Source organism: Notechis scutatus, chromosome 1 (genome assembly GCF_049901735.1).
Source record: "Notechis scutatus isolate UNSWTSFEM ecotype Mainland chromosome 1, rNotScu1.2, whole genome shotgun sequence".
Taxonomy (NCBI): domain Eukaryota; kingdom Metazoa; phylum Chordata; class Lepidosauria; order Squamata; family Elapidae; genus Notechis; species Notechis scutatus.
Genome location: NC_142009.1, coordinates 275704580 through 275715775, shown reverse-complemented (window position 1 = coordinate 275715775; position 11196 = coordinate 275704580). Strand labels below are relative to the sequence as shown.

General features: G+C 40.6%; 1 pseudogene; it reads right to left on the bottom strand.

The window, feature by feature from the left end:
• Positions 1–8192, bottom strand: part of LOC113414372 (cytosolic phospholipase A2 epsilon-like) — a 21562-nt pseudogene extending 13370 nt beyond the window's left edge.
• Between the last annotated feature and the right edge of the window lie 3004 nt (positions 8193–11196).

Sequence of the window (11196 nt, the reverse complement as noted above, 5' to 3'; positions counted from 1 at the left end):
GTTAGTAAGCTCCTCATATTACTAAATATGAAGATTTCACCCTTAGGGGAACAGAACTTTTCTTTTTTCAAATTAAGTACTTAGAGAATAAAATAATGTTGTTAGCTGATCTACCTTCTTACAAAATGGGTTTTCTGAAATGAGGAAAAGATTCTTACTGAATCTAACATAAAATTTGCATCCAGGTTATATTTACATGCTATATTTCATTGTCAGATATATTTTGTACATAAAATTGTACAAGTATTCTTAAACAAATTGTCTCTTTAGAGGAAAGAAACCAACCAGATAGCCGCTAATAATTCTAGGAAACTGGAACTTAATGTTAAATGTGTTAATACAAGTATATTCAAAAGTGAGCTTTTTTTAAACAACAACAACCCCAATTGCTTCTAGGTATCCTGATATGATTTGCACACTAGATGTTACAAAAGCAGTTCCATGTGCTTAACCCAATTATATAGAAAAAAAGGTTTTTAAATAGCAAAAGGAACATAGATTTGAAAATGCTCCTTTTAACAGTAGCAGCTTAAGCCAGTCTTATGCTGATGAACCATTGAATTCCTCAGGGTGTCTGTTCTAGATCCTCAATCTCAAACAGTGAAATCATATAGAATAGAACCCCTGGACATGACCATAATTTGTTCCATAACTTTGGTTGCAACCCTATTTAGTCATGACCCAGACCTAATTTTGGAAAGTTGGCACTTACAAAAAAAAAAAAAACAGCGCGGAAAGGGAAATTGGCTGCAAAAAAAAATTTTTTAGTCGGAACCCGATTTAGTCATGGTCAGAAGCGTTCATGACCAGAGGTTCTACTATATTGTGTTCTAGGCAATGGCTGGATAGAAAATTCCTTGTTATCTCATCAGAAGTAAGATACCACTACTGGAATCCTGGGCTTGCTTGGGTAGGAGAATAAACTCATGGAACATTTTCAGAATGACTTTTTAGAAGATGTGGAGAGGTTTGCACTGAGAGTATTATTGTATATATTTATATTATCTGGTGGACATAGGGAAGCAGTATAGAAAACTAAAATGGGCATTGTTCACAGAAAAGACTCACATTTGCTACTTCTATTCTCTCTCCCAAAGGAATCTGATACAAAGGCACAGTGAAGGAGAGTGTTCTCCCGGAATTTGAGGGACACTAAAAGAGAAACAAAAGCAAATAGTCAGAAGACATGTTTTTGAAATAACAACATTCCAGATAGTATTAACCATAACAGTGGCTTTGATGCAATAGCTAAAAATAATAGCTGTATTGTGAAAAGCAACAACTTTTCTATGAAGGAGGGAATAATTGATTCTAATTAGAGATAAAAGGCTTCGACTAGACAGGTATGCATTAAGATTATGGCTATCATCTTTCAGCTGCAGAATTCTGGGAGAGTTTTATGGGAAAGAAACAAGTAGAAATAAGAAACTCTAACAGAGGTAGTATTTAATGTACAACCACAGCTGATCCTAAAATTTCTATTGTTAGGTGAGACAGTTGTTAAGTGACTTTTCCCCCCATTTAATAACCTTTCTAACTATTACTTACATTCTGCTTGATTAGCTTTTCCAGAAAAAAAATCAAATTCCTATGATGTCCAGTGGCAAATGGAAAAATAAGATTTCAATTAATGAATTAATTAAGCAATAGACTTATTGCAGTCTTTAAATTTTGATCCAAAGTAGCATTTATACTTTATTAATGCAGAATATGGAAGTTAGTTGCGTGAAGTACATTTGTCCCCAGATATCAGCAAAAACTCACACAAATGGAACGTTTCTTCAATAATTGCACCTCTAATTTGGGATTACAGTACTTGGCATAGTAGAAAGTTGTGTGATTTGGTGGGGCATTTCTGGAACTTGAATCCAATAAAATATTCTGTGTATCTTCATAAGATCCTCTCACTGTACATTCAAAGGTTTGCTCTGAGTGCAAAGTAGAAAACACAAACAAAACTTCAGAATGATCTAGCTAGAAGCCTATATTTATTGATAATATTTTCACCCTTCCCTTTCTTCAGGATGACCAGGATGGGTCGCAGTACATTATTTCATTTTATCCTCAAAATGTAGGTCAGGATAGAGTGATTTTCTCAAAGCTCCTCCTTAAACTTCATAGCTAAGTGGGCTCTGGAGCTCACTTATCAACAGTTTAAGACTATTACACCTAAACTGCTCATCTCTTTTTACAAGTTAATGAGAAATTATGCACTGACAGGAATGCTCATTTCATATCCACATAAGCACACAAGTGAGTTGGTTGTCAGGATTAGTTGCCCTAAAGAAGAGTGCTCTGAGTGATATAGAAACTTTGATTTATGGTCTCAGGGCCTCACTCACTTGAGAGAAGTAGGGAATTAGATGTCCATTCATGTGTAGGAAGTTAGCACCCACCTCTCTCCTAGAAAATTGAAATAGCCTAGGAAATATTAAAAAGGCAGAATATTTCCTCTAAAAAGAGTAGAAACTCAGAAGCAGAATCTCACCCCCACCTTTGTTCATGGTTGGGCCATTAAGGCCTGGGCCAGAATACTTTATATAACAAGTAACTCCAGGTAAAGCTATAGCAATTGCCAAAAGCCCTTTTAAGGGCATAATCACCCAGCAAGGCTAGACCAAGCCTGGAACTCAGGACAGCCTACAGAGTTGCCCCTGGGAATCTGACAATCAATTAGAATACAAGCTCCAATTCAAACCCAACAGAGGGTATAAAACCCAGGCACTCTCAGCATCTCAGCCCCTTTTTCTTGATCTCTTCTCACCTTGAAGCATGTGATCACCCTTCTCTGGAGCTCCAGGCCATGTGGTCCTGTCCACCATTAAACCTTCCAAGCAGCCTCCATGTTTCCAGTGTCTTTTTCCCCACTTGGAACTGAACCCAGAAGGATATTTCTTTCAACACATGAAACATATATCTATGTTTCTCATGAAATTGGCATGCCTTTGGATATATCATCTTTTATTATTCTAAAATAGTTTCACACCTATATTATAGCCAATGAAGAAAAATACAATATATCCTAATAGAAATCTTACTTTTTCTTTTTTTCTTTCTTCCTCTGTGATTCACCTCTACTTTTAGGCAGCAGAGTTCTCGAGACTACAAGGGAAAAGACAATTATACATACCTCCAATTATTCAAAAGTTGAAAACAGGGTATGATTATTACTAGTTATTAATTTACATTTCATGATCAAGACAAATGATTGACAGCCTTTCTTTGGTAGTAATATGACATAATGGTAGTTAAACTGCTTTATCCTATTCCCCTTTTCAAAAACTGCTTTTAAAGATTACTACAAAAATAATTTTGTGTGTTGTTTAAATTAATTTCATGCATTAAATCCACTTTGGTGGATGGATACTTTGGTGGATACTTTGGTGGATGGAAAAAAAATTGTGTAAATATATACTCTCCCTCTTCACTGACATCTGGTTGAATGGAAATATGTTATTCCATTCACACAAAGGTTTTTGAGCCTTCGATATTTCCACTAACAGAAAATCAAAAAAAGCTGTTTTCAACAGATTGCTACATTTTCCTATAGCTTCTTACAATAGTTTCTGAGTGGCTGTGTAGGATCCAATTGTTATAAAGTATTAAAATTGCCCTTTTCTCCTCCTAGCGAAATTATCTATTGCATCAAAACTATGCTGTGCACTAAATGGCAATCAATTAACACTGGAAGAAGCTTTCAAAATTGGAAACTAAAGATTAAAAGAAAATTAAAAAAAATCAAATGACAGAAAAAGTCGAACTATTTATCAGCACGTTTCATCATAATAAAAATTCCACAATCATCAGCAGACATGATCAAAGTTCTTGGTGCTGGAGAAATATGAAATCTAAAACTGGACACTCCAATAGATTGGGAATGGTTGCATTATAGCAAGGAGAAGGAATATATTCAGAATGACTTTAAGAGTCATTGTATCAGAGTCGTATTTTATTAAGCAATTCATGCATTAATTTATTCAAAATATCCTATCCTCCAGAGTAGCATCTGGAGTTATGCAAAACATTTCAAGTGCAAAATAAATGTTTCTATTTCAAAATGCATTATTCCAGTCTTTCTTGAAGTATTCCAAACTTTAAAAAGCCCTGTTTGTTTCAAACAAAGCAGTTTCATTTCAGAATGATCAAAGCTTCTCATTGCAAGCTTGAAACATCTTTTTCAAGTGTAACTGAAATGTTCAGAGTTTGAGAAGTTTCCAGTTTGAACCATTTTACACATGCATCTTCCCAGGCTACCAAAATTATAAGTACAAAAGCAACAAACATACCAAGAGTACTCCATTACTTATAAGGTTTTCTGGAATATCTGATCTAGAGGATAAAAAAAAAGTGAGAAAATTTATAATTGGTTTTTACTCAATTCTTGCTCGCCTGCTAAAATGTTTTTTTCTGAATATTTAGAATCATTTCCAGATTCTAAACATATTAGTCAAATATTTAAAACATTTATCTATAACATTTAATATTCATTAGCTCTAGACAGTATTAATCCAATATTAAAATTTGATCAGTGTGATATAAAATACAGTGAACATAAAGCAAAAAATAAAAATTGCTTAAAAATAACTAACAGCTAAGCAAAATATTATCATTAGTAGCCCTGATGGTGCAGTGGTTAGAATGCAGTATTGCAGGCTAACTCTGCCCAGTGGTTAGAATGCAGTATTGCAGGCTAACTCTGCCCACAGCCTAGAATTCAATCCTGTTGAGGCTCAAAGTTGACTCAGCTTTCCATCCTTCCCAGGTTGGTAAAATGAAGACCCAGCTTATTGGGGGCAATATACTAATAATTGTGACATTGTACAGCTCTCTAACCTTTATTTCCATTTTTTTCCCTGTGGACACACCGGCACACATTTAAAATGAAGTTCTGTTTGAAGGAAGGCTGCGTCAAAAAAAGAAAGAAAGAAAGAAAGAAAACCTAGTTGAAGCTCTACCCCATTTATGTACAATGCATGTAAAATGGAGTCCAGCTTTATTCATGAAATAGTGGCTTCCATTTTGATTTTTCTGTCCCCCACTCCTATGAATGATCCAAAAGTAAGATTAACTCTGTCTAGTTTCTGCTTCTATAGCTGAGATATAAAAATTACAGCGTGGGAAAGATTTTGCCATTTTGGAAAAAAAAAAAGAATTATACTAAGACATTTGCAAATGCAATAAAATGGACTATAATTCATACTGTATGGTATTAAAGCTAATAATTTTATCTAGTAACTCAATAATATAATATAATATAATAATAACAATATTTGCTCAACTTTTACTCACATATGTTCCAAATAGAATTCCACTTCTAGCAGTTCATTTTTCTAAAATTGAAATCAAATGTTCGAAATATTAGCTTCTTCAAATGCTTAGTGGAATTGATAAGACTTCAATTTCTGACAGCAACTTCATCATTATAGTATCTCATCTCTGTTATTTGTGTTGTTCAAAACCAAATGTTTGCATATTTGAGGACAACATGTAGTTAATCAGTATTTTTATGGTGAAACAGTCTGAATACCCATTAGAGTATTATTTTCTATTGTGGGTAATCTACCTCTGTGAAAATGCTCAATTTGGTCTATTCTGAGAGAAATAGAATGTTTTTAAAACCAGATATTTCCAAATTGGACTGTTTTTTATAAGAAGTCAATGGACCACATTTGCCACATTTCTTTGTATGTGTTCTATTACAAGAATTGTGGAGATTCTACATCTGCTTCAAATTATTACTGTGAAATAAGGATATAATTGGCCAATAACAATTATTTTAGGTGTATGTTTCTAAAGGAAACAACTTTTGGACAATTACTCTGTGTAAGAGCCAGTCAAAGGCAATAGTGAATAAAAGTGAAATAATGCAGTGCAATGAACAATTAAATATAAGCCACATTTCAGAAAACTTATATTCATTGGTACTGTACCCCACCTATTCTGAGTATGTAATCACATTTCTCACCTCTTTGTTCAATTCAAAATGCTTGCAAACTCTTTCTTCAAGCTGAAGATTTGCTATATCAAATGTAACTCTACACAGTTCCTCATCATTGAATGGGCTGTCTTCATCATAGACTGTTATTTCAAGTATATTCTAGGGAATAGAAGGGCAGAATTGTTTTTTCTAAAAAACATAAAGATGGAAGGGGTATGTAAAGTACTTTGACCATCATCATAGGAAGTATTGGGCAATTCAGGCAAGCATTAAAGGTTGAAGATTTGAAATTTCAGACTTTAATTGCTTTTAGACAGAAAAGTCAAAACTCACATTCTCATGCTGTCTGTTTCACGAACTTTCATTCATAAATGTTAAATATATTTAACATCATAAATGTTAAATAAATATATTGCTACTCTATATTATCTTAACATATAAATATCGGAGGCAGAGCTACTTCAGGACTTCATTGAAATATGGAACATTGGGAGGTTGAGTTACTCATTTTGTTGGAGGTAATAAACTTTTATGTTGTGTTGTTGAATTATATTGAGAAAAGAGATAGTAGTGTTACGAACTAAGCAAACGCGTTCGTTTAAAATCCTAATAGTTTTACTTCCACAGCAGGCTTGTAATCCTGCACTTCTGATTGACCCGCGAATAGCGAATCGTGATTGGTCATTTCTGACTGATCTGATTGGCTGGCAGCGGGTCACCTCCGATTGGACGCTTTTTAGAGCGATAAACTCAAATCATTGGTTGTTGTGACAGCAGCCAGCTCTATAAAAGAGCTGCTGCTGCCTTAGCAATTTGCTCTGTTCTGAAGTCACTATTAAAGAGTTGAGTCACTATTCGATGTCTCGTCTCCGTTCCTTGCGCCCACTCTTCCAGAGCTAACACTGGCAACGAAGGTGGGATGCGGAGACGATAGAGCTGACTGAGCACTCGCTGAAGCACCAAACAGAGCACGTGGCTAAGAGCGCACCAACAGCGGCAGAATGACCAGCGGCGCTATACCACCCGCTCCATTTGACCCGGCTAACGAAGACTGGGACTCGTATATGGACAGGTTCCAGATGTTCCTGGAGACCAACAATCTAAAAGATGCTACGCCTGGCAAGAAACGAGTTGTATTCCTAACCCATTGCGGGCCTGCCGTTTTTAAAATGGCTAAGGCACTTGCAAAACCAGCGGAAGTCAAGACAATGGATTGGGATAACCTCGCGCCTATCCTTCGGGCCCATTATGCACCCGCGGTGCCAACACTCATCCGGAGACACAAGTTTTACCAGAGGGACCAACAGGAGAGCGAAAGTGTTGGGAACTTCATCGCTGACCTGAGGAACCTAGGGGGACTCTGTGGCTTCGCAAACCTCGAGGAAGCCATGAGGGATCGAATTGTTCTGGGTCTAAGAGACCCCACGACCCAGAGCAAAATCATGGCTAAAGGGGACATCGCCCTCGCAGATGTCATCGCCGATGCTACTGCAGCAGAAGCAACCAGGAAGTCAGCCGCTCGAATGCGCCGCACAAACGCACCGCACCGCCAACTCGCCAGTGATACTACACCTTTCTCCGAGAGGCACACAACAACTGCTCATCACGAAGACCTCGAATCCTCGTCTGATAGCGAGGAAGAGGAGGTCAACCAACTCAGGTCAGAGCACGACCAGCGAGACCAGCGGAGCCAGAAACCTTCACGTCAATGCGCAGGTTGCGGAGCCAATCACCCGCGATCTGACTGCAAATTCCTCGACGAACTCTGCCGTTCCTGTGGGAAGCGGGGCCACATCGCAAAGGTCTGCAGAAGCAAGCGAGGGTCTAGTCCAATCCGAAGAGAAAGCAACTTCCACCAGACAACAGGTAGCCCACCTGTAAATCGGGACCGCCTGAGCCACCAATGGAACCACAACCACTACAGAAATCAAGCACCTGCTACGTCAGCTAGACGAGAAGAGGCGCATCAAACCATTACCATCGGCCACGCCTCATCCCTGGATGCGAGAAAGATCCGAGTGAAGGTCACCATTGAGAATCGCCCGTGTGTAATGGAAGTCGACTCAGGATTGTCCCTATCAATGGTCTCCTGGAAAACCTTCAAACAGCTGATCCCTGACATCCGTCGCCAGGACCTCAGCACTCAAAAAATCATATTAAAGGACTACCAAGGAAACAGAATTCCCATTGTCGGGTCCAGCCACGTCCAAGTGTCCTTCAAAGACCACACTGCAACTCTACCTCTTACCATCATCGATCGAGACCGGCCCAGCTTGTTGGGTTTGCAGTGGTTCACCCCACTGGGAATTGAACTAGCTGGCATCCACCAGACCGAAGCAATGACTGGGAAGCGGGCCTCATCCAGGAGTTCCAGGACATGTTCACCGAGAAGCTAGGCGACAATAGCTGAGCCCCTACACAGACTACTCGACAAGAAGGCTTCCTGGGTCTGGGGACATCGGGAAGAAGGAGCATTCCAGCAAGTAAAAGATCTCTTAACTTCAGACGCTGTACTGAGCAGTATAATGAGACTTTGCCTTTAACTGTCACCTGCGACGCCTCACCATTTGGGGTGGGAGCTATTTTGAGCCACGTCCTGCCAAACGGAAATGAGGCACCTATTGCTTTTTTTTCAAGGACTTTATCAAAGACTGAAAGAAACTATAGCCAACTCGATAAAGAGGCTCTCGCTATTGTGTCTGCTATCAAGCGTTTCCATGAATATGTATACGGAAGACCTTTTGCCATAATCACCGATCACAAACCATTACTTGGCATTTTAGCGGGAGACAAACCAACTCCCCACATCTTATCACCAAGAATGACACGTTGGTCAGAGTTTCTAGCCGCATACGATTATCAACTGCAACACCGCCCGGGGAAAGCCATTCCCCACGCTGACGCCTTGAGTCGTTCTCCGCTACCAGAAGCCATAGATGATCCAGCTCCAACCCTAACTGCACTCCAAATTGAAACTCTTCCTTCACCACCACTGACTGCCAGAGACATCGCCACAGAAACAAAGAAGGATCTTGTTTTGGCACGAGTCCTCACCTGGGTGGAACGAGGTTGGCCTGAAAACGAACCCAACGACACCTTTGTGCCTTTCAAAAACTGACAGACTGAACTGTTCTCTCAAAAGGGCTGCATTCTGTGGGGAGACAGAGTCGTCATCCCTGAGAAGCTACAACATAAGGTCTTAAAACTGTTGCACGATGGTCATCCAGGCATCGTGCGAATGAAGGCACTAGCACGAAGCTACGCGTGGTGGCCAGGTATAGATAAGCAGATAGAAGCCTGGGTGGCCATATGCAACAAGTGCCAGGAAATTCGTGCTGCCCCACCAAAGGCAACTCCAACTGAGTGGGAAGCACCTCGTGGTCCCTGGTCCCGTATCCACATCGATTTTGCGGGACCCACCAAAGGGCACACTTTTCTTATAACAGTGGATGCCTATTCCAACTGGCTCGAAGTCCACAAAATGAAAAGCACCACCACAGAAGCAGTCATTAAAAAATTGAATAGACTATTTGCTACACACGGGTTGCCGGACGTTTTAGTCTCAGATAATGGCCCCCAGTTCACTGCCCTGGCATTTGAACAGTACCTAGCAGACCGGGGCATCCGCCATGCTTTAACATCGCCGGCTCATCCTGCAGCCAACGGCAGGGCTGAGCGAATGGTCCAATTCATAAAGAAGACCTTACACAAGATGGAACATGGGGACATTGATGACAAAGTAACCAGAATGCTTCTCCTCCAACACATCACCCCACACAGCACCACAAACAGAACCCCGGCTGAACTCCTGATGGGCCGGAAACTTCGCTCACACCTTGATCGCCTACACCCTACCTACACGCCAGAAAAGCCCTTGGGGTCCAGCAGCAAGTGTCGTGCTTTCAAGGTAGGCGACTTGGTCTTTGCAAAAAACTTATCAGGTGACCCATTGTGGGTCCCCGCTACCATAACTCAACTCACGGGCCCCAGATCCTACCGCTTACAAACTGTTGATGGGAAGTTATGGAAGCGCCACATAGACCAGCTTCACTCCAGACTGGCACCTACCCCAGCTCAACCTCTGACTCTCAAACCAGGGGGGAAAGGGAAATCGAGGGGGCCGAAAAAGAAATAGCAGACAATCCAATAATTGAAACTCAGCAGACTGCACAACCAACCATGGGATACTCACCTTCCGATGGAGGACCAAGCCGGGTGATTGCCTCGCTGCAAAGCAGCACCGCCATAGAAGCAAGTCCAAGGAACCCGAATGACAACATTGACGGAAGTGGAGATGACAGCCCCGAGTCATCCAACGGAGCAGGGGGACCGTCTTCACCACCCAGCTCAGCAAACAGCCCACCGGAACCAGAACCAGGACCGAAGCCGGTGGAACAGCGCAAATCAAGCAGACAGGTGAAACGACCTGCCTATTTGCGAGAATACATCACCCCACCCCTCAGACGGAACCTAGGGGGGAGGGGTGTTACGAACTAAGCAAACGCGTTCGTTTAAAATCCTAATAGTTTTACTTCCACAGCAGGCTCGTAATCCTGCACTTCTGATTGGCCCGCGAATAGCGAATCGTGATTGGTCATTTCTGACTGATCTGATTGGCTGGCAGCGGGTCGCCTCCAATTGGACGCTTTTTAGAGCGGTAAACTCAAATCATTGGTTGTTGTGACAGCAGCCAGCTCTATAAAAGAGCTGCTGCTGCCTTAGCAATTTGCTCTGTTCTGAAGTCACTATTAAAGAGTTGAGTCACTATTCGATGTCTCGTCTCCGTTCCTTGCGCCCACTCTTCCAGAGCTAACAGTAGACTGGTGTAGACAATGTCTGTGGTACCAGAAGGAAGAAGAAGAAGGAGTGGATGTAACACATATAAGGTGGGAGGGGTCCTGATCCATTGAATATGAAATTAATACTGATAGTGGTTGTTATCTTGTGGAGGATAAGAATTGAAACTTTTGATGTATTGTCTAGTTATCCTATGACATGGCAGCAGCTATGTTTTCATACTGAACCCAACAGTGAGTATTACCAGGTGCAAACACCACTGACACTAATTGAAGCCATAGTTAAGGCTGGGATCTGTATTAGATCCACCTTGAGGCAATTACACCTCAAGGAATAGTATTAGATAAATTCCTTGAGGTGTAATTGCACATATGATGTAGTCACCAGACACAGAGATGTATCAAGACGATAGAATCTTTGTATAATCAATGTGCTGAGCTTTATGAAAATTATTCACCTTC